Source organism: Mus caroli, unplaced genomic scaffold (assembly GCF_978045245.1).
Source record: "Mus caroli unplaced genomic scaffold, Mus_caroli_1 scaffold_1, whole genome shotgun sequence".
Taxonomy (NCBI): Eukaryota; Metazoa; Chordata; class Mammalia; order Rodentia; family Muridae; genus Mus; species Mus caroli.
In genome coordinates, this window is record NW_028227256.1 from 173,899,036 (window position 1) to 173,920,534 (window position 21,499).

The 21,499-nt window shown below is 40.8% G+C and overlaps 1 protein-coding gene and 1 pseudogene across 3 annotated transcripts in view; one reads left to right on the top strand and one right to left on the bottom strand.

Annotated features, from left to right (window-relative positions):
• The window catches only part of Pld5 (phospholipase D family member 5), a 353,497-nt gene that overhangs the window by 164,282 nt on the left and 167,716 nt on the right, over nt 1-21,499 (bottom strand). The gene's annotated exons all lie outside the window — the stretch shown is intronic.
• LOC110291702 (large ribosomal subunit protein eL33 pseudogene) lies at nt 4,834-5,248 on the top strand (annotated as a pseudogene).

Genomic DNA, 21,499 nt, shown 5'->3' on the forward strand with positions numbered 1-21,499 from the left:
TTGTACTTGCCAGGGTTCTCTGAACCTATCTATTCATCCATCCATCCATCCATCCATCCATCCATCCATCCATCCATCCATCGATCAATCAACCGATAGATAGCTTGACAGGTGTTCTAAGTGTTAGTCTGAGGTTTGTTGTTTTCTTGAGAGGAGAACTCATTGTGGTGACCAAGCTGGATTTGAACTTTCCATTCTCTTGACTCAACCTCCGAAGAGTTGGAATTATAGATATGGGCCTCCATGCCATGTTGTGAAAGTCAAATTTTCTAAATAACCAAAATACAATATCACACGGGAGATAGGACATTAATATGGCTTTATTGTTTAACATGCAGATTTCCTTGTCCCAGCCACATCTTTGTCTCGGTTTCATAATTTTTTTTGTTGTTTCTATACTTGATGTCCTTGCTTGCTGTGTCTTTCCCCTCTGTTAGCTTTGGAGAGTTCACCTTTTCCAAGTACAGCCCAGGGCACTGATATTTCACTCGCTCCATGGTCACTTCCTTCACTGAATAGTACTGGATTTAGATTTGCTTGATCCTCACCCCATGATTAGATTGAGGTTAAATATTTTTGGCCGGGAAACAACATGGGTGATGTATTGTTTTCAGAGTATTGTGGCAGGTAGTGGGGAGATATTGGTTTCTCCCATTAGTAGTAACATTAAGTTTATTCATATGTATCCATAGGTGTGTACTGTTTCTCCAGCTAACCAGGGCCTCTATAATTAGTCATTTGTGCACAGCTGGCTTAGGAGGCAGAAATAAGTTACTCTTTAATATTTTATTTGGTGATTTAATATACTTCCATCTGTGATTCTTGAATGCCCCGGTTTACTGAGCTGCCTGCAGATTGACATTTTAAAAATTATTATCACTTGTATATTTTTATTAGATATTTTCTTTATTTACATTTCAAATTTTTTTCCCAATTTTTTATTAGGTATTTTCTTCATTTACATTTCAAATGCTATCCTGAAAGTCCTCCATACCCTCCCCACCCCTGCTCTCCTACCCACCCACTCCCAGTTCTTGGCCCTGGTGTTCCCCAGTACTGGGCATATAAAATTTGCAAGACCAAGGGGCCTCTCTTTCCAATGATGGCCAACTAGGCCATCTTCTGCTACATATGCAGCTAGAGATACAAGCTCTGGAAATACTGGTTAGTTCATATTGTTGTTCCACCTATAGGGTTGCAGACCTCTTTAGCTCCTAGGGTACTTTATCTAGATCCTCCATTGGGGGCCCTGTGTTCTATCCAATAGATGACTGTGAGCATCCACTTCTGTGTTTGCCAGGCACCGGCATAGCCTCACAAGAGACAGCTATATCAAGGTCCTTTCACTATCCCCTTTTTCATTTCCCCTCTGAACCTCCCCCCATATCCCCTCCGCCTCCCCCTGCTCACTAACCCACCCACTCCAGCTTCCCTGTCCTAACATTCCCCTATACTGGGGCATCGAGCCTTCACAAGACCAAGGGCCTCTCCTCTCATTGATATTCCACAAGGCCATCCTCTGCTACATATGCGGCTGAAGCCTTGAGTTCCTCCTTGTGTACTCTTTGTTGCGTGGTTTAGTCCCTGGGAGTTCTGGGGTTACTGGTTGGTTCATATTGTTGTTCCTCCTATAGGGCTGCAAACCCCTTTAGCTCCTTTTATCCTTTCTCTAGCTCCTCCATTGGGGACCCTGTGCTCAGTCCAATGGATGGCTGTGAACCTCCACTTCTGTATTTGTCAGGCACTGGCAGAGCTTCTCAGGAGACAGCTATATCAGGCTCCTGTCAGCAAGTACTAGTTGGCAACCACAATACTGTCTGGGTTTGGTGACTGTATATATGGAATGGATCCCCAGGTGAGACAGTCACTAGATGGCCTTTGCTTCAGTTCCTTCTCCAAACTGTCTCTGTATCTCCTCCCATGGGTATTTTGATCCCCCTTCTAAGAAGGACCGAAGTATCCACACTGTGGTCTTCCTTCTTCTTGAGCTTTATGTAGTCTGTGAATTGTATCTTGGGTATTCTGAGCTTCTGGGCTAATATCCACTCATCAGTGAGTGCATAGCATGTGTGTTCTTTTGTGATTGGGTTACCTCATTCACGATGATATACTCCAGATCCATCCATTTGTCTAAGAATTTCATGAATTCATCAGTTTTAATACCTGAGTATTACTCCATAGTGTAAATGTACCACATTTTCTGGATCCATTCTTCTGTTGAAGGACATCTGGGTTCTTTCCAGCTTCTGGCTATTATAAATAAGGCTGCTATGAACATAGTGGAGCATGTGTCCTTATTACATGTTGGAGCATCTTCTGTCAAAGATCAAGTGACTATAAGTGTGTATGTTCATTTCTGGGTCTTCAATTCTATTTCATTGATCTACCTGCCTGTTACTTTACAGCTTGAGGTCAGGGATGGTGATTCCCCAAGAAGTTCTGTTATTGTTGAGAATAGTTTTCTCTATCCTGGGTTTTTTGTTATTCCAGATGAATTTGCAAATTGCTCTTCTAACTATATGAAGAATTGACTTGGAATTTTGATGGGGATTGCATTGAATGTGTAGATTGTTTTTGGCAGGATGACCATTTTTACTATATTAATCCTATCACTATATCATCGTGGGAGACCTTTCCATCTTCTGAGATCTTCTTCAATTTGTTTCTTCAAAGAAGTGAAGTTCTTGTCATAGAGATATTTCACTTGTTTAGTTAGAGTCACACCAAGATATTTTATATTATTTGTGACTATTGTGAAAGGCGTTGTTTCCTCAATTTCTTTACCAGCCTGTTTATCCTTTGAGTAGAGGAAGGCCACTGATTTGTTTGAATTAATTTTATATCCAGCCATTTTGCTGAAGTTGTTCATCAGGTTTAGGAGTTCTCTGGTGGAATTTTTTGGGTCACTAAGTATACTATCATATCATCTGCAAGTGTGATATTTTGACTTCTTCCTTTCCAATTTGTATCCCGTTGACCTCCTTTTGTTGTTTAATTGCTCTGGCTAGAACTTTGAGTATGGTATTGAACAGGCAGGGAGAGAGTGGGCAGCCTTGTCTAGTCCCTGATTTTAGTGGGATTGCTTCAAATTTCTCTCCATTTAGTTTGATGTTGGCTACTGGTTTGCTGTATATTGTTTTTACTATGTTTAGGTATGAGCCTTGAATTCCTGATCTTTCTAAGACTTTTATCATGAAGGCGTGTTGGATCTTGTCAAATACTTTCTCAGCATCTAATGAAATGATCATGTGTTTTTTTCCTTTGTGTTTGTTTATATAGTGTATTATGTTGATGGATTTCTGTATATTGAATCATCGCTGCATCCCTGAGATGAAGCCTACTTGATCATGATGGATGATCATTTTGATGTGTTCTTCGATTCAATTTTCAAAGATTTTATTGAGTATTTTTGCATTGATATTTATAAGGTAAATTGTCTGAAGTTCTCTTTCTTTGTTGGGTCTTTGTGTGCTTTAGGTATCAGAGTCATTATTGCTTCATAGAACAAATTGTGTAGTGTTCCTTCTGTTTCTATTTTGTGGAATAATTTGAAGAGTATTGGTATTAGGTCTCCTTTGAAGGTCTGATAGAACTCTGCACTAAACCCATCTGGTCCTGGGCTTTTTTTGGTTGGGAGACTATTAATGACTGCTTCTATTTCTTTAGTGGTTATGAAACTGTTTAGATAATTTATCTGATCCTGATTTAACTTTGGTAATTGATATCTGTCTAGAAAATTGTCCATTTCATTCAGATTTTCTAGTTTTGTTGAGTTTAGGCTTTTGTAGTACGATCTGATGGTTTTTGTTTTGTTTTTTAATTTCTTCAGTTTCCGTTGTTATGTCTCCCCTTTCATTATTGACTGTGTTGATTTGATACTGTCTCTGTGCCCTCTGGTTAGTTTGGCTAAGGGTTTATCTATCTTGTTGATTTTCTCAAAGAATCAGCTCCTGGTTTTGTCGACTCGTTGTACAGTTCTTTTTGTTTCTACTTGGTTGATTTCTGCCCTGAGTTTGATTATTTCCTGCCATCTACTCCTCTTGGTGTATTTGCTTCTTTTTGTTCTAGAGCTTTCAGCTGTGCTATCAAGCTGCTAGTGTATGCTCCTTCCAGTTTCTTTTTGGAGGCACTCAGAACTATGGGTTTTCCTCTTAGCATGGCTTTTATTGTGTCCCATAAGTTTAAGTATGTTGTGGCTTCATTTTCATTAAATTCTAAAATGTCTTTAATTTCTTTCTTTATTTCTTCCTTGACCAAGGTATCATTGAGTAGAGTGTTGTTCAGCTTTCACGTATATGTAGGTTTTCTATTATTTTTGTTGTTATTGAAGAACAGACCCCCATGATGATCTGATAGGATTCATGGGATTATTTCAGTCTTCTTGTATCAGTTGAGGCCTGTTTTGTGAAGAATTATATGGCTAATTTTGGAGAAGGTACCATGAGGTGCTGAGAAGAAGGTATATTAATTTATTTTAGGATAAAATATTCTGTAGATATCTGTTAAATCCATTTGGTTCGTAACTTCTGTTAGCTTCACTGTGCCTCTGTTTAGTTTCTGTTTCCATGATCTGTTCATTGATGAGAGTGGAGTGTTGAAGTCTCCCATTATTATTGTGTGAGGTAGAATGTGTGCTTTGAGATTTAGCAAAGTTTCTTTTACAAATGTGGGTGCCCTTGCATCTGGAGCATAGATGTTCAGAATTGAGAGTTCACCTTGGTAGATTTTTAACCTTTGATTAGTATGAAGTGTCACTCATTATCTTTTTGATAACTTAAAGTTGAAAGTCAATTTTATTTGCTATTAGAATGGCTAGTCCAGCTCTTTCCGCCATCTTGGTGCCTGTGGAGGCCTGCTGGGAACAGGACTTCTAACAGCAAGTATGTCTGGAAGGCTGTGGTGCAAGGCCATTTTTGCTGGCTACAAGCGAGGTCTCCGGAACCAAAGAGAGCACACGGCTCTTCTTAAAATTGAAGGCGTTTATGCCCGAGATGAAACGGAGTTCTAGTTAGGTAAGAGATGTGCTTATGTGTATAAAGCAAAAAATAATACAGTGACTCCTGGAGGCAAACCAAACAAAACCAGAGTGATCTGGGGAAAAGTAACTCGGGCCCACGGAAACATCGGTATGGTTCGTGCCAAATTGTGAAGCAACCTTCCTGCAAAGGCCATTGGACACAGAATCCGTGTGATGCTGTACCCATCCCGGATTTAAACTAATGGAGAATAAATAAATAAAAGTAGATTTGTTAAAAAAAAAAAAAAAAAGAATGGCTAGTCCAGCTTGTTTCTTGGGATCATTTGCTTGGAAAACTGTTTTTCAGCTTTTTACTCTGAGGCAGTGTCTGTCTTTGTCACTGAGGTGGGTTTTCTGTATGCAGAAAAATGTTGGGTCCTGTTAATGTAGCTAGTCTGTTAGTCTATGTCTTTTTCTTGGGGAATTGAGTCTATTGATATTAAAAGATATTAAGGAAAAGTGATTGTTTCTTCCTGTAATTTTTGTTGTTAGAGGTGGAATTATGTTTATGTGACTATCATCTTTTTGGTTAGTTAAAAGAAGATTATTTTCTTGCTATTTCTGGGGTATAGTTTACCTCCTTGTGTTGGAGTTTTCTATTTATTATCCTTTGACGGGCTGGATTTGTGGAAAGATATTATGTAAATTTGTTTTTGCCATGGAATACCTTGTTTTCTCCAACTATGGTAATTGACAATTTTGCTGGGTATAATAGTGTAGGATGGCATTTGTGTTCTCTTAGCCTCTGTATGACATCGGCCCAGCATCTTCACGCTTTCACAATTTCTATTGAGAAGTCTGGTGTAATTCTGATAGGTCTACCTTTATATGTTACTTGGCCTTTTTCCCTTATTGCTTTTAATATTCTTTGTTTTGTGCATTTTGTATTTTTATTATTATGTAAAAGGAGGAATTTCTTTTTTGGTCCAATCTATTTGGAGTTCTGTAGGCTTCTTGTATGTTCATTGGCATTTCTTTCTTTGGGTTGGGGAAGTTTTCTTCTATAATTTTGTTGAAGATATTTACTGTCCCTTTAAGTTGGGAATCTTCACTCTCTTCTATCCCCATTATCCTTAGGTTTGGCTTCTCATTGTGTTCTTGGATTTCCTGGATGTTTTGGGTTAGAAGCTTTCTGCATTTTGCATTTTCTTTGACTCTTGTGTCAATGTTTTCTATAGTATCTTCTGCACCTGTGATTCTCTCTTATATCTCTTGTATTCTGTTGGTGATGCTCACATCTATAACTCCTGACCTCTTTCCTAAGTTTTCTATCTCTAGAGTTGTCTCCATTTGTGATTTCTTTATTGTTTCTACTTCAAATTTTTGATCCTGGTGGTTTTGTTCAATTCCTTCACCTGTTTGGAACTGTTTGGTTGTGTCTTACTGTAATTCTTGAAGGGATTTTTATGTTTCCTCTTTAAGATCTTCTACCTGTTTACCTGTGTTCTCCTGTATTTCTTTAAGGGAGTTATTTATGTCCTTCTCAAAGTTGTCTATCAGAATCATGAGATGTGATTTTAAATCCAAATCTTGCTTTTCTGTGTGTTGGGGTATCCAGGACTTGCTGTTGTGGGAGAACAGGGTTTTGATGATGCCATGTAGCCTTGGTTCCTATTGGTAAGGTTGTTGTGCTTGCCTTTTGCCATCTGGTTATCTGGTTATCTCTGGTGTTAGTTGGTCTAGCTGTCTCTAGATTCAGCTTGTCCTTCCTGTGGTCCTGTAAGCCTGTTTCAGCACTCCTGGGAGACCAACTCCCCCTTGGCAGGACAGAGGGCTGTAGAACAGCCCCAGCTCCTGGGTGCAGATTGAGGCAGGAAGGACCTTATCCCAGCTGCTCTACTGCTCTTTTGCCCTATGTACTCCTGGCTGATGTTGGCTTAGACTGTCACCAGAGAGATAATTGTGATCTCACCTCCAAGCTTGGGAATTAGAGCTCTTTCTTCCTCTACCCAGACAGGATCTGTGCACAGAGGGCTATGGAACAGCCCCAGCTCCTGGGTGCAGATGGAGGCTGAAAGGACCCTGTCCACTGCTCCTGCCTACTTGTATATTTGTTAATTAACAACCCTCTGTAATAATCACCCTTTCATATTAAAAAGTATTTAATTAATATAGACTTAACTCCTGTGTTAATTTTAAAATTCCAAGTATTATCATCTGTTATTTCACTCGCTATAATGCTAAACTCATTCTACATATTGCTCTTAGTAGGAGGCCTGGAAGATGTGTTTATCAATGTCTTTAATTTTATTTCTTGTTTCTTTGCTTCTCTGGTTGTTTCTTTTTGAAATGAAGCCTTGCTATGTAGCTCAGGCTTGAGGCCATAATCACTCTGCTTAGTTTTCTAAGTCCTCAGCGCTGGGTTTACAGATGTGAGCCAGTACACGTGGCTTCATTTTATTTTTAATTTTATTATTTTGAATTATGTGTAGCTGTGTGTGGGTATGAGTGTATTGTGCACTCTAGTGAGGCCAGAGTCATTGGATCCCCAGGAGCTGGATTTATAGGAGGTTGTGAGCCACTTGACATGGTGCTAAGAACTGAACCCAGGTCCTCTGCAAGAGTAGCAATCCTCTCCAGCCTGTGGCTTCAATGTCTGATGCTTTATTTTTCTCACAGGGGTTTTACTTTTATTAGCACTTAAAATGATTTTTGTTGCTTGCTTGTTTGCAGTGCTCTTTGTGTGTGTGTGTGTGTGTGTGTGTGTGTGTTTGGGTTTTTTTTTTTTTTTTTTTTTTTTTAAGATAGAATCTCAGTAAGCAACCCAGGCTAGACTCCAACTCAGGTCATCTTGCCTTAGCCTCTGGAGTGTCAGGTTACTAGTCATAGCTTAAAATGACTTTCATAGAGAGCAGCTGCAGAGAGCTCATGTTGAGTTTGAGTTGGTCATTACTGATCCTTCTGCACAGATGACTTGGGCAGATGAAAACCTGGCAATGTTTTAAATGAAGAACAACTATGGGGGAGGGGCGTGTTCTGTTGCTTTACAGAAAGGCACCGTGCCTGTCAAGCTTTATAATTATAGCTAGTATTCTCTGCAGATTATAGATGGAATGTACTTGTATTTGCCAGGGTTCTCTGAATCTGTCTGTCTGTCTGTCCCTATCTAGAGAGAGAGAGAAAAACAGAGAGACACAGAGACAGAATGGTCCTTACACTCCAGGTTTGCCAACACCTTGCAGTTGGTTAGCAAACTGTTGCTAAGTAGCAGTTGAGTGGAGGCTAGAGAAATTGCCAACTCTGTCCAGAGAAAGGGAATTTATTAAGTGGCTTACAGCTGTGACCCAACCAGTCAGTCCAACAATGGCTATCTACCAATTGAAAGTCCAAGAATCCAGTAGCTGTTCAGTCCATGAGGCTGGGTATCTTTGCTGATCTTCAGTATAAACCAGGGTCCTGAAGAGGTAGGCTCTAATGCCAGAAAAGGAATGGACTTGCTAGAGAGTGTGAGAGTAAGCAGGTAAGGACAGAACAAGCTTCCTTCTTCCATGTCCTTTATATAGGCTTGCCTGCAGAAAGTGTGGCCCTGATTAAAGGTATATCTTCTCATTTCAAATGATTTAGTTAAGAAAAAAAAATCTCTCAGCTGTGTCAAGTCACTTGGGTTTCAGTTAATTCTAGATGTAGTTAAGCTGACAATAGGAATAGTCATCACAGCACTTTTGAGGACATTGAATTTTCACATTGGATATGAAGAGGGAATGGACGCTATGGCCAGATGTCATCTAGCTATCGAGAATGCTTACAGATCCAGCCACTCCCTCAGCATCGTACATTGGATGAACCATGGCTGGTACTAAGTCTTTGCCCAAGGCATCTGCTCTAGGAGTCCATGGGGAGTGAACAAAGGGGATTGATGCTGGAGAGGAGAGGCTCCTGCTTCCAGGGAGCAGGAGCTTGGACTAAAATTCCAATCTCATCTGGAGGAAAAGGGCAGGAAGATGTGAACAAGTGGCTTCCTTCCTCAAACCCCATTGTTCTTTGCATTACCCTGTCAAGTCTACAGCATCCAGGGAATCTATAAAGCCAGAAAGATATATTTTTTCTTGGTTTAATATTTCCACACATCGGAGCAAATAGGAAATGAAGACTAACAGAAACATAGGGAGGGCAAGGGGCTCTTCAAGAGGCCAATTAGACGGTGCTGTAGGGTGGGGATAGAGCTCAGAGGTACAGTACATATTTAACACATGTGAGTTACTGGTTTCAGTCCCTAGCACAAGAGGAAGAAGAGGGGGAAGAAAAAAAGGACCAGGAAGATGAGGGGGATGACGATGACGACGACGACGACGATGATGATGATGATGAAGAGGAGGAAGAACCACCCAGGGCTAGGATGGAAAGTTAGGGGATGGAGTTTTGGAGACAGAAACAGTTACACAGATGTGGCATATTTTAAAGGTAAGGGCTCCAACTTCTATATTGGGTCATCTACGAATCTGGTTTCTAGCTGGATTTATTTATTTTAAAATAAATTTTAAACTAACAATCTTCAGATCTAAGCTGTCTCTAATTTAAATTAAAGCCTGGTGATTTTTTAGTTAATCAAGAGTCAGTTATCACTATTAGCTACTTCTGATGTAAGGGCCAGGAACTAGATGGAGGGGATGACTTAGGTCTGTTAACATTAGCTTGGTTATTGTTCTTCCCATGCTAGGGATGGAACCCAGAGGGATTGTGACCTACCAATGAGCCACAACCCAGCCATGATACTAACTCTTTATCTAATAGCCAGAAAGCAATTAAACTTTGCTCTGTCACAATTGGAAGGTGGCAGTCTAGTCTTTTGCTTCATATTCTACATTTTTTTCCCCTCTCCCCAGCCCTTGCCCCTGATGTTGAATTCCAGCAACTCTCAGAACTCAAAGCCATCTTACTTTATCATATTATTTAGTAAATTCTTCTTTGCCCTGCACCAAGAGCTGTGCTGTGCTGCACTGATGTGTGTGCCTCATGGATACTGGTGACTTTTGGCCTTTATGGAGTCCAACACCTTGTTTAGGTAAATTCTCTTTGCCTTGAGAAGACTCCTCAAACTCTTGTGAGAACTAGGATTGGGAAAGCAACCCCAGTTTTCCTCATTCAGTGACATTGCATATCACTGGTACTGCTTGAAGATGACATAGTGGGTTTTGATAAGGACAAGTGTGAAAGCAGTGGCCCAGTTGGAGTGAGACACTTGGAAGCCATGAGGTACCTCATGAGTCCTTCAGCAGCCTCATCCCTGGAGAGCAGCATTGTTCAGCATGAAGATGTTTTAAGCGGTTGTATTCCATGTTCACCAGGCACAGTCAGCATCATCTTCAAACATGTGCCATCAACAGGCATCCTTGTAAATGTGCCTTTTCACAGTTCAAATGTGACTTAAGCTTCACTGGAAGGTGATGAGGGAGGAAAAATGGAATGACTTTGTCATGACTGAATTGCGCTGGATGATCAAATGAATTCTATCAGTTGATTCCCTCTCAGGGAACACATACACCTACATTCAGAGACTTTTCTTAACACGTTTCTAATTTTCTTTTTTCTTTTTTTTTTTTTGATTTTTATTACATATTTTCCTCAATTACATTTCCAATACTACCCCAAAAGTCCCCCATAGCGCCCCCCACTTCCCTACCCACCCATTCCCATTCTTTTGGACCTGGCATTCCCCTATATTGGGGCATATAAAGTTTGCAAGTCCAATGGGCCTCTCTTTCCATTGATGGTCGACTAGGCCATCTTTCGATACATATGCAGCTAGAGACAAGAGCTCCGGGGTTCTGGTTAGTACATCATGTTGTTCCAACAATAGGGTTGCAGATCCCTTTAGCTCCTTGGGTACTTTCTCTAGCTTCTCCATTGGGAGCCCCGTGATACATCCAATAGCTGACTGTGAACATCCACTCCTCTGTTTGCTAGGCCCCAGCATCGTCTCACAAGAGACAGCTATATTTGGGTCCTTTCAGCAAAATCTTGCTAGTGTATGCAATGGTGTCAGCGTTTAGAAGCTGCTTATGGGATGGATCCCTGGATACGGCAGTCTCTAAATGGTCCATCCTTTCATCACAGCTACGAACTTTGTCTCTGTAACTCCTTCCCTGGGTGTTTTGTTCCCAGTTCTAAGAAGGTACACAGTGTCCACACTTTGGTCTTCATTTTTCTTGAGTTTCATGCGTTTATCAAATTGTATCTTATATCTTGGGTATTCTAAGTTTTGGGCTAATATCCACTTATCAGTGAATACATATTGTGTGAGTTCTTTTGTGATTGTGTTATTTCACTCAAGATGATGCCCTCCAGGTCCATCCATTTGGCTAGGAATTTCATAAATTCATTCTTTTTAATAGCTGAGTAGTACTCCATTGTGTAAATGTACCATAATTTCGTATCCATTCCTCTGTTGAGGGACATCTGGGTTCGTTCCAGCTTCTGGCTATTATAAATAGGGCTGCTATGAACATAGTGGAGCATGTGTCCTTTTTACCGGTTGGGACATCTGGATATATGCCCAGGAGAGGTATTGCTGGATCCTCCGGTAGTACTATGTCCAATTTTCTGAGGAACCGCCAGACTGATTTCCAGAGTGGTTGTACAAGCTTGCAATCCCACCAACAATGGAGGAGTGTTCCTCTTTCTCCAAATCCTCGCCAGCATCTGCTGTCACCTGAATTTTTGATCTTAGCCATTCTGACTGGTGTGAGGTGGAATCTCAGGGTTGTTTTGATTTGCATTTCCCTGATGATTAAGGATGTTGAACATTTTTTCAGGTGTTTCTCTGCTATTCGGTATTCCTCAGGTGAGAATTCTTTGTTCAGTTCTGAGCCCCATTTTTTAATGGGGTTATTTGACTTTCTGGAGTCCACCTTCTTGAGTTCTTTATATATATTGGATATTAGTCCTTTATCTGATTTAGGATAGGTGAAGATCCTTTCCCAATCTGTTGGTGGTTTTTTTGTCTTATTGATGGTGTCTTTAGCCTTGCAGAAGCTTTGTAGTTTCATGAGGTCCCACTTGTCAATTCTCGATCTTACAGCACAAGCCATTACTGTTCTATTCAGGAATTTTTCTCCTGTGCCCATATCTTCAAGGCTTTTCCCCACTTTCTCCTCTATAAGTTTCAGTGTCTCTGGTTTTATGTGAAGTTCCTTGATCCACTTAGACTTGACCTTAGTACAAGGAGATAGGAATGGATCGATTCGCATTCTTCTACATGTTAACAACCAGTTGTGCCAGCACCATTTGTTGAAAATGCTGTCTTTCTTCCACTGGATGTTTTTAGCTCCCTTGTCGAAGATCAAGTGACCATAGGTGTGTGGGTTCATTTCTGGGTCTTCAATTCTATTCCATTGGTCTATTTGTCTGTCACTATACCAGTACCATGCAGTTTTTATCACAATTGCTCTGTAGTAGAGCTTTAGGTCCGGCATGGTGATTCCACCAGAGGTTTTTTATCCTTGAGAAGAGTTTTTGCTATCCTAGGTTTTTTGTTATTCCAGATGAATTTGCAGATTGCACTTTCTAATTCGTTGAAGAATTGATTTGGAATTTTGATGGGGATTGCATTGAATCTGTAGATTGCTTTTGGCAAGATAGCCATTTTTACAATGTTGATCCTGCCAATCCATGAGCATGGGAGATCTTTCCATCTTCTGAGATCTTCTATAATTTTTCTTCAGAGACTTGAAGTTTTTATTATACAGATCTTTCACTTCCTTAGAGTCACACCAAGATATTTTATATTATTTGTGACTATTGAGAAGGGTGTTGTTTCCCTAATTTCTTTCTCAGCCTGTTTATTCTTTGTGTAGAGAAAGGCCATTGATTTGTTTGAGTTAATTTTATATCCAGCTACTTCACCGAAGCTGTTTATCAGGCTTAGGAGTTCTCTGGTGGAATTTTTAGGGTCACTTATATATACTATCATATCATCTGCAAAAAGTGATATTTTGACTTCATCTTTTCCAATTTGTATCCCTTTGATCTCCTTTTGTTGTCGAATTGCTCTGGCTAGGACTTCAAGTACAATGTTGAATAGGTATGGAGAAAGTGGACAGCCTTGTCTAGTCCCTGATTTTGAAGGGATTGCTTCAAGCTTCTGACCATTTACTTTGATGTTGGCTACTGGTTTGCTGTAGATTGCTTTTATCATGTTTAGGTATGGGCCTTGAATTCCTGATCTTTCCAAGACTTTTATCATAAATGGGTGTTGGATCTTGTCAAATGCTTTCTCCGCATCTAACGAGATGACCATGTGGTTTTTGTCTTTGAGTTTGTTTATATACTGGATTATGTTGATGGATTTCCGTATATTGAACCATCCCTGCATCCCTGGGATGAAACCTACTTGGTCAGGATGGATGATTGTTTTGATGTGTTCTTGGATTCGGTTAGCAAGAACTTTATTGAGGATTTTTGCATCAATATTCATAAGGGATATTGGTCTGAAGTTTTCTATCTTTGTTGGGTCTTTTTGTGGTTTAGGTATCAGAGTAATTGTGGCTTCATAGAATGAGTTGGGTAGAGTACCTTCTGTTTCTATTTTGTGGAATAGTTTGTGAAGAACTGGGATTAGATCTTCTTTGAAGGTCTGATAGAACTCTGCACTAAACCCATCTGGTCCTGGGCTTTTTTTAGTTGGGAGACTATTAATGACTGCTTCTATTTCTTTGGGGGATATAGGGCTGTTTAGATCATTAACCTGATCTTGATTCAACTTTGGTACCTGGTATCTGTCTAGGAACTTCTCCATTTCATCCAGTTTCTCCAGTTTTGTTGAGTATAGCCTTTGGTAGAAGGATCTGATGATGTTTTGGATGTCTTCAGGATCTGTTGTTATGTCTCCTTTTTCATTTCTGATTTTGTTAATTAGGATGCTTTCCCTGTGCCCTCTAGTGAGTCTGGCTAAGGGTTTATCTATCTTGTTGATTTTATCAAAGAACCAGCTCCTTGATTGGTTGATTCTTTGAATAGTTTTTCTTGTTTCCACTTGGTTGATTTCACCCCTGAGTTTGATTATTTCCTGCCGTCTACTCCTCTTGGGTGAATTTGCTTCCTTTTGTTCTAGTGCTTTTAGGTGTGTTGTCAAGCTGCTAATGTGTGCTCTTTCTAGTTTCCTTTTGGAGGCACTCAGAGCTATGAGTTTTCCTCTTAGAAATGCTTTCATTGCGTCCCATAAGTTTGGGTATGTTGTAGCTTCATTTTCATTGAACTCTAAAAAGTCCTTAATTTCTTTCTTTATTCCTTCTTTGACCAAGGTATCATTGAGAAGAGTGTTGTTCAGTTTCCACGTGAAGGTTGGCTTTCTATTATTTATTTTGTTATTGAAGATCAGCCTTAGTCCATGGTGATCTGATAGGATGCATGGGACAATTTCAATATTTTTGTATCTGTTGAGGCCTGTTTTGTGACCAATTATGTGGTCAATTTTGGAGAAGGTACCATGAGGTGCTGAGAAGAAGGTATATCCTTTTGTTTTAGGATAGAATGTTCTGTAGATATCTGCCAGATCCATTTGATTCATGATTTCTCTTAGTTTCTCTGTGTCCCTGTTTAGTTTCTGTTTCCATGATCTGTCCATTGGTGAAAGTGGTGTGTTGAAGTCTCCCACTATTATTGTATGAGGTGCAATGTGTGCTTTGAGATTTACTAAAGTTTCTTTAATGAATGTGGCTGCCTTTGTATTTGGAGCATAGATATTCAGGATTGATAGTTCCTCTTGGAGGGTTTTTCCTTTGATGAGTATGAAGTGTCCCTCCCTGTCTTTTTTAATGACTTTGGGTTGGAAGTCAATCTTATCAGATATTAGAATGGCTACTGCAGCTTGTTTCTTCATGCCATTTGCTTGGAAAATTGTTTTCCAGCCTTCCATTCTGAGGTAGTATCTATCCTTTTCTCTGAGATGAGTTTCCTGTAAGCAGCAAAATGTTGGGTCTTGTTTGTGTAGCCAGTTTGTTAGTCTATGTCTTTTTATCGGGGAGTTGAGTCCATTGATATTAAGAGATATTAAGGAAAAGTAATTGTTGTTTTCTGTTATTTTTGTTGTTAAAGTTGGCATTTTGTTCTTGTGGCTGTCTTCTTTTAGGTTTGTTGAGGGATTACCTTCTTGTTGTTTCTAGGGCGTGGTTCCTGTCCTTGTATTGGTTTTTTTCTGTTATTATCCTTTGAAGGGCTGGATTCGTGGAGAGATAATGTGTGAATTTGGTTTTTTCGTGGATTACTTTGGTTTCTCCATCTATGTTAATTGAGAGTTTGGCTGGGTATAGTAGCCTGGGCTGGAATTTGTGTTCTTTTAGTGTCTGTATAACATCCGTCCAGGATCTTCTGGCTTTCATAGTCTCTGGTGAAAAATCTGGTGTAATTCTGATAGGCTTGCCTTTATATGTTACTTGGCCTTTTTCTCTTACTGCTTTTAGTATACTATCTTTATTTAGAGCATTTGTTGTTCTGATTATTATGTGTCGGGAGGTATTTCTTTTCTGGTCCAGTCTATTTGGAGTTCTGTAGGCTTCTTGTATGTTCATGGGCATCTCTTTCTTTAGATTTGGGAAGTTTTCTTCTATAATTTTGTTGAAGATGTTTGCTGGTCCTTTGAGTTGAAAATCTTCATTCTCATCCACTCCTATTATCCGTAGGTTTGGTCTTCTCATTGTGTCCTGTATTTCTTGGATGTTTTGAGTTAGGATCTTTTTGCATTTTACATTTTCCTTGATTGTTGTGCTGATGTTCTCTATGGAATCTTCTGCACCTGAGATTCTCTCTTCCATCTCTTGTATTCTGTTGCTGATGCTCGTATCTATGGTTCCAGATTTCTTTCCTAGGGTTTCTATCTCCAGTGTTGCCTCATTTTGGGTTTTCTTTATTGTGTCTACTTCCCTTTTTAGGTCTTGTATGGTTTTGTTCATTTCCATCATCTGTTTGGATGTGTTTTCCTGTTTTTCTGTAAGGACTTCTACCTGTTTGATTATGTTATCCTGTTTTTCTTTAAGGATTTGTAACTCTTTAGCAGTGTTCTCCTGCAATTCTTTAAGGGATTTTTGTGCTTCCTCTTAAGTGTCTTCTGCCTGTTTAGCATTGTTCTCCTGTATTTCTTTAAGTGTGTTATTAAAGTCCTTCTTGAAGTCCTCTACCATCATCAGGAGATATGCTTTTAGATCCGTGTCTAGCTTTTCCGGTGTGTTGGGGTGCCCTGGACTGGGCGAAGTGGGAGTGCTGGGTTCTGATGATGGTGAGTGGTCTTGGTTTCTGTTAGTAAGATTATTACGTTTACCTTTCGCCATCTGGTAATCTCCGGGGTTAGTTGTTATCGTTGTCACTGTTTAAAGATTGAAGCAGAAGCTGTGTTCCACTCACCAGCAGTCTCAAAATCCTGCGGTGGGGGTCGTGGGTAGCTGACGGTACCCCGGTGTTGGTCCAGCCGGAAGAGGCCTGTGGTCCTACTCAGGCCGGTTTTCTGCTTCCCTAACTAATGCAGTCTCTGGTCCCGCGTGCAATTGGATTGGAGCAGAAGCTGTGCTCCACTCACCAGAAGTCTTAAGATCCTGTGGCGGGTGTTGTGGGTAGCTGGCGAGTGTCAGCCGACCCTGCGCCCCAGTTGCCCCGGTGCTTTTCTGACCGGAAGAGGCTTGTGGCCCTATGTAGACCGGATTTCTCTCACCCCAACCAGAGCAGTCTCAGGTCCCGCATGATTGGACTGGAGCAGAAGCTGTGTTCCACTCACCAGCAGTCCCAAAATCCTGCGGCGGGGGTAGTGGGTAGCTGGCAGGTGTCAGGCAACCCTGCGCTCCAGCTACCCCGGCGCTGATCCGGCTGGATGAGGCCTGTGGCCCTACTCAGGCTGGTTTCTGCTCCCCTAACTAATGCAGTCTCAGGTCCCGCGCGCAATTGGATTGGAGCAGAAGCTGTGTTCCACTCTCCAGAAGTCTTAAGATCCTGTGGCGGGTGTTGTCGGTAGCTGGCGAGTGTCAGCCGACCCTGCGCCCCAGCTGCCCCGGTGCTTTTCTGACCGGAAGAGGCTTGTGGCCCTATGTAGGCCGGATTTCTCTCTCCCCAACCAGAGCAGTCTCAGGTCCCGTGTGATTGGACTGGAGCAGAAGCTGTGTTCCACTCACCAGCAGTCCCAAAATCCTGCAGCGGGGGTCGTGGGTAGCTGGCGGGTGTCAGGCAACCCTGCGCTCCAGCTACCCCGGTGCTGATCCGGCCGGATGAGGCCTGTGGCCCTCTAATTTTCTTTTTTCAACTGTGATAAAACCCTTTGTCCAAAAGCAACCTGAGAAGGAAAGGGTTGATTTGACTTTTATCTTCAGGTCACAATCCATCATTGAGGGAACTCAGTTCTTGAGGCCAGAACCAGGCAGAACATTGAATTTGGACTCCTTCTCTGGCTTACTCACTGGCTTCTGCTCAGAGAAATGCTGCTACCCACAATGGGCTGCGTTCTCCTCCATCAATACAGAATCAAGATGGCCCTTCACAAACATGCACACAGACCAAACTGATCCAGGGAATTTGTACATTGAGGATTCTCTTCTCAGAGGTCTGTAGGCTGAGTCAAGTTGACAGGGAAGGCTAACCAGGACAAGGTACTAAGTTAGTTTCTGCCAAATTTATGTGCATAAATAGTTTTAACAATCAAATCTAAATTTGAAGGTAATATAACATTATCTGATTTTTTAAATAAATCAATTGAGAAAAATAATAATTTCAAATGGTTTGTTGAAACGAAGTAATTTATTTAATGCTTCTATGAATGAAGGAGCCTTTTTGATTGACATCCAGTCTCTAGATCAGGTTGCCTTATTACTTTAAGCTATAGCTGAAGGTGACCTTGACCTTCTGTTCTTCTTTCCTGTTCTGGGATTACCTCCAGAATGCTGGGACTACAGACCTACATCACCATACTTACAGTTTGTTTGTTTGTTTTTGTTTTTTAAATAACTAAGAGAATTGTTATTTAAATCAATTGTTCTGTTTCACTTTCCAGAGTCAAAGAAACTTCTCTACATATGCAGGAAGCCTTGTGTGCATAGGTTAAATAAATTCCAATGCTGCAGATGGTCCTCAGGATAAAGCAAACCCACTTCTTGTGGCAGTGTGCCCAAGATCTCTAGTTCATAGTCAGCCATTATTAGCAGCAGTTATTTCCTGTGACTGAAGTATTCTCTGCATACACGCTCATGCACCCAACAACTCTCTGCAGTTTGATCTTTCAAAGCATGTAGGATAGTTCATTAAGATGCTTGTTTTCTTCCTGTACTCATCTGGAAGAAAACAAAACCTTAGGAGAGGCTTTATTCAAGGGCTCCCAAATCAAGGATCCCCACAGTCATAGCCTTTCTCTTTCTGTACTTTGTTGTCCCAAATCCTGAGCTGTGGAGAAACTACACTGACCAGAAGGGGGTAGAGGAATGTTGCTAGAAACAGGGAGATAGAGAGGAATATGTTGCCATGCCTAAAACTGGGGGAGAAATACTGTCTTGCAAGCAGGAAAAGATTTATCACCAGCACCCAGAACAGCCTAGGAGAGGGAAAACTTCCCCAGGCCAGCAAGAATTAAAATATGTCTCTAGGCTCAGGGACCCAGCCTTGTGGGTCCTAGGATTGAAAGGACACAAAGTATATGGGTTGTAGTGATGAACAGGCCCTGGGAAATAGCCCAAGGGCTTCAATGATTGATGCTGAAAAAAATGTGTAGGCTTTTGTAGAGCCTTGGAGAGTCAGTGCTGAGCCTAAATTCTTACAATCTTCACTCTGGCAGGCCAGTAACACTTGTAGTTCAAGCCAGGCTTATTTAAATCTGATTTTTAAAATAATTGGAATCCCCAGTGCATGGAGTTTTAGGAGCTGAGATCCATAACAGTGACACAAATGCAGCCCTTGGTCAGACAGGTAAGGTGATCTCAAGAGTCATTTCCTGTGCTGAAGTAGGTTATGATAAGGGAGTGGCTTATGGCATACGCAGAGCGTCCTGTGGCTGCACCTAGCCATGTAGCTCATGGGTAGGGACCAGAAGTCAATAGAAGAAAAACAAAGTGTTCTCTAGGCAATACTGTCTCTTAAATATAATGTATGCAAGATGGACATTTGATCCTCTGAGATAAAGGGAAAACCATAGGATGTTTAGATTTGTAATTTTGTTAGGTGATGAGGGGGTCTCACTATGTTGTTCAAGCTGGCCTTGAATTCCTGGGCTCACTGATCACCCTGCCATCACCATCGAAGAGTTAAGGACTACAAATAGCAGCCACTACACCCAGCATAATCTATGCTTTCCCCTATATAAGCCAACTCTATTAGGGAACAAACAGAAAACTCTTATAGCCAAAAGTATTACATAGGTGATAATATAAATTGATATCATTTTAGTTTTCCAGACAGTCTCATTATAGCCTTGACTGGCCCTGACCTCTCATGCCTCCTCCATGACCCTCCTGAGGGCTTAAACTAGAAAACCACCATGCTTGGTGAGAATATGGATTTTGTCACAATCACAATGCACATCCTTATGCACAAACATCTTTTTAAGTACAGGATGCAAACAGAAAAACTGGGCAAAACTTAACTCATCCCTCAAAACTATTAATTTTATGGCAGTGACACACCAATTCCCTTGTCGGAAGGCAGCATTTCCCATTAACTTTTTGATAGAGAAATTGCAGCAAGCCTCCCAGAGGATGGATCAAAAGAGCCAAAGTTGCGTGTATTGGACAGAGCTGCTATTTGCCCTTGACTCGTTATTGGTTTATAGGGCAAAGCTTCGTTAGATGACTTGTCTCTGGTGAGAGATTTAAATGTTACTGAAAAGGAACCCTCCACCTACCGTGGTCTAGATGCAGAATATTACGTTGGATCCTCCTGTATCTTTACCGTTTCTGCAGCATGCATCAGTAAGGAGTTGCACAAGCTTGTGGTGTGTATAACTATGTTTGTCAATAGATGATGCTTCTCATCTCAGAGAATGAGCAATATCATGAACATTAGAAACTATTGGAAAAATGAACATGGGTACCCTTATAGCCATTTACTATTAGATATCGGAATCATAACAGCAATGGCGATGATGAATACAATGCTAACCGTGGTGAATACGGTGGTAAGGATTATGGTGGTGGTGATGATATTAGCTGTCAGTGATTGAAAATGAACGTGTGTCAGGTATACAATCACATCACTTGTGCATGTGTGATGTAAGCATCATCTATTTTATTGTAATGTTTCTGTTTATCTAATAGACAGACTAAAAACATAAAAGTTGTATATATTTGCAGAATATCAGGTGCTGTTTTTATACAGGGACAGACTGTCTAATGGTCAAATCGGGCTAAATCTCTCAGGCAATCAACATTTCTTTGTGGTGAATACATTCTGATTCTTGTCTTCTGGCTTGAAATACACAGAACATAACAGCTACACGTAGGGCCCCTGCCATGCAACAGCACACTGCAGCTTCTTGCTCTGGCTGAACTGTACCTTTGTACCCATTGGTCAGTCTTTCCCATGCTCTGTTCTCACTGGTCAGTCTTTCCCATGCTCTGTTCTTACTGGTCAGTCTTTACCATGCTCTATTCTCATTGGCCAGTCTTTCCCATGTTTTGTTCCCATTGGTCAGTCTTTCCCATGCTCTGTTCTTACTGGTCAGTCTTTCCCATGCTCTGTTCTTACTGGTCAGTCTTTACCATGCTTTATTCTCATTGGCCAGTCTTTCCCATGCTCTGTTTCTTGTGCTCATCAGTCTCTGGTAATCACTTATGTGTTCTCAGCGCCTATAAAGTCAACTCCAGCTCTTTTATATCCACATGAGTGAGGAGTTTCTCTTACTGCATTTAATGAAATGATCTCCAGAAACATCTAACATATTGCAAGTGTCAGGAAGTTATTCTTTTTTGTGGCTACATACTACGCCATAGCGTATAGGTACCACAAGCTCATTATCCATGTATCCACTGTACACATATAGGTTGTTTCCACATGGTGGCTACTGTTGTGTGTTAATATAATTAAGAAGTGAATAACAAGTAAGAGGTTAAAATAATTAAGAAGTGGAGTATGTCTCTTGACTAGGTTCATTTCCTTAGTATGCACTAATTTTTAATGCAAAGTGGGATCACTGTATCATGAGTTCAGATTTCAGTCAATTAGGTGAGGACGGGGGTCTTGGGCACAGTGCAATGGATAAGAACCCAAAGCATAATTAGTAGCAGAACCAGTTTTCCGAGCTTGTTCTGTATGGTGTCTACCTTGTTTAACATTTCACCCTTGATGTCCACTGTGTCGTTTGTAATGTATATTGCCATACTAGGCAACATGCAAAGGCAGCCCAGAGAGTCTGAGCAAGATCAACTGTGTAGGCATGAGCTCAAAAGGATGCTCTCAAGCGAGACTTTCCCTTTGTTTCCCTTTTGTCGTATAAAATCATCTTTATTATCTCTATCAAATATTGTCTATACTCCATTAACACATTGATAAATTTTTAATACTGTAACTACTACATTAATTAGCCAA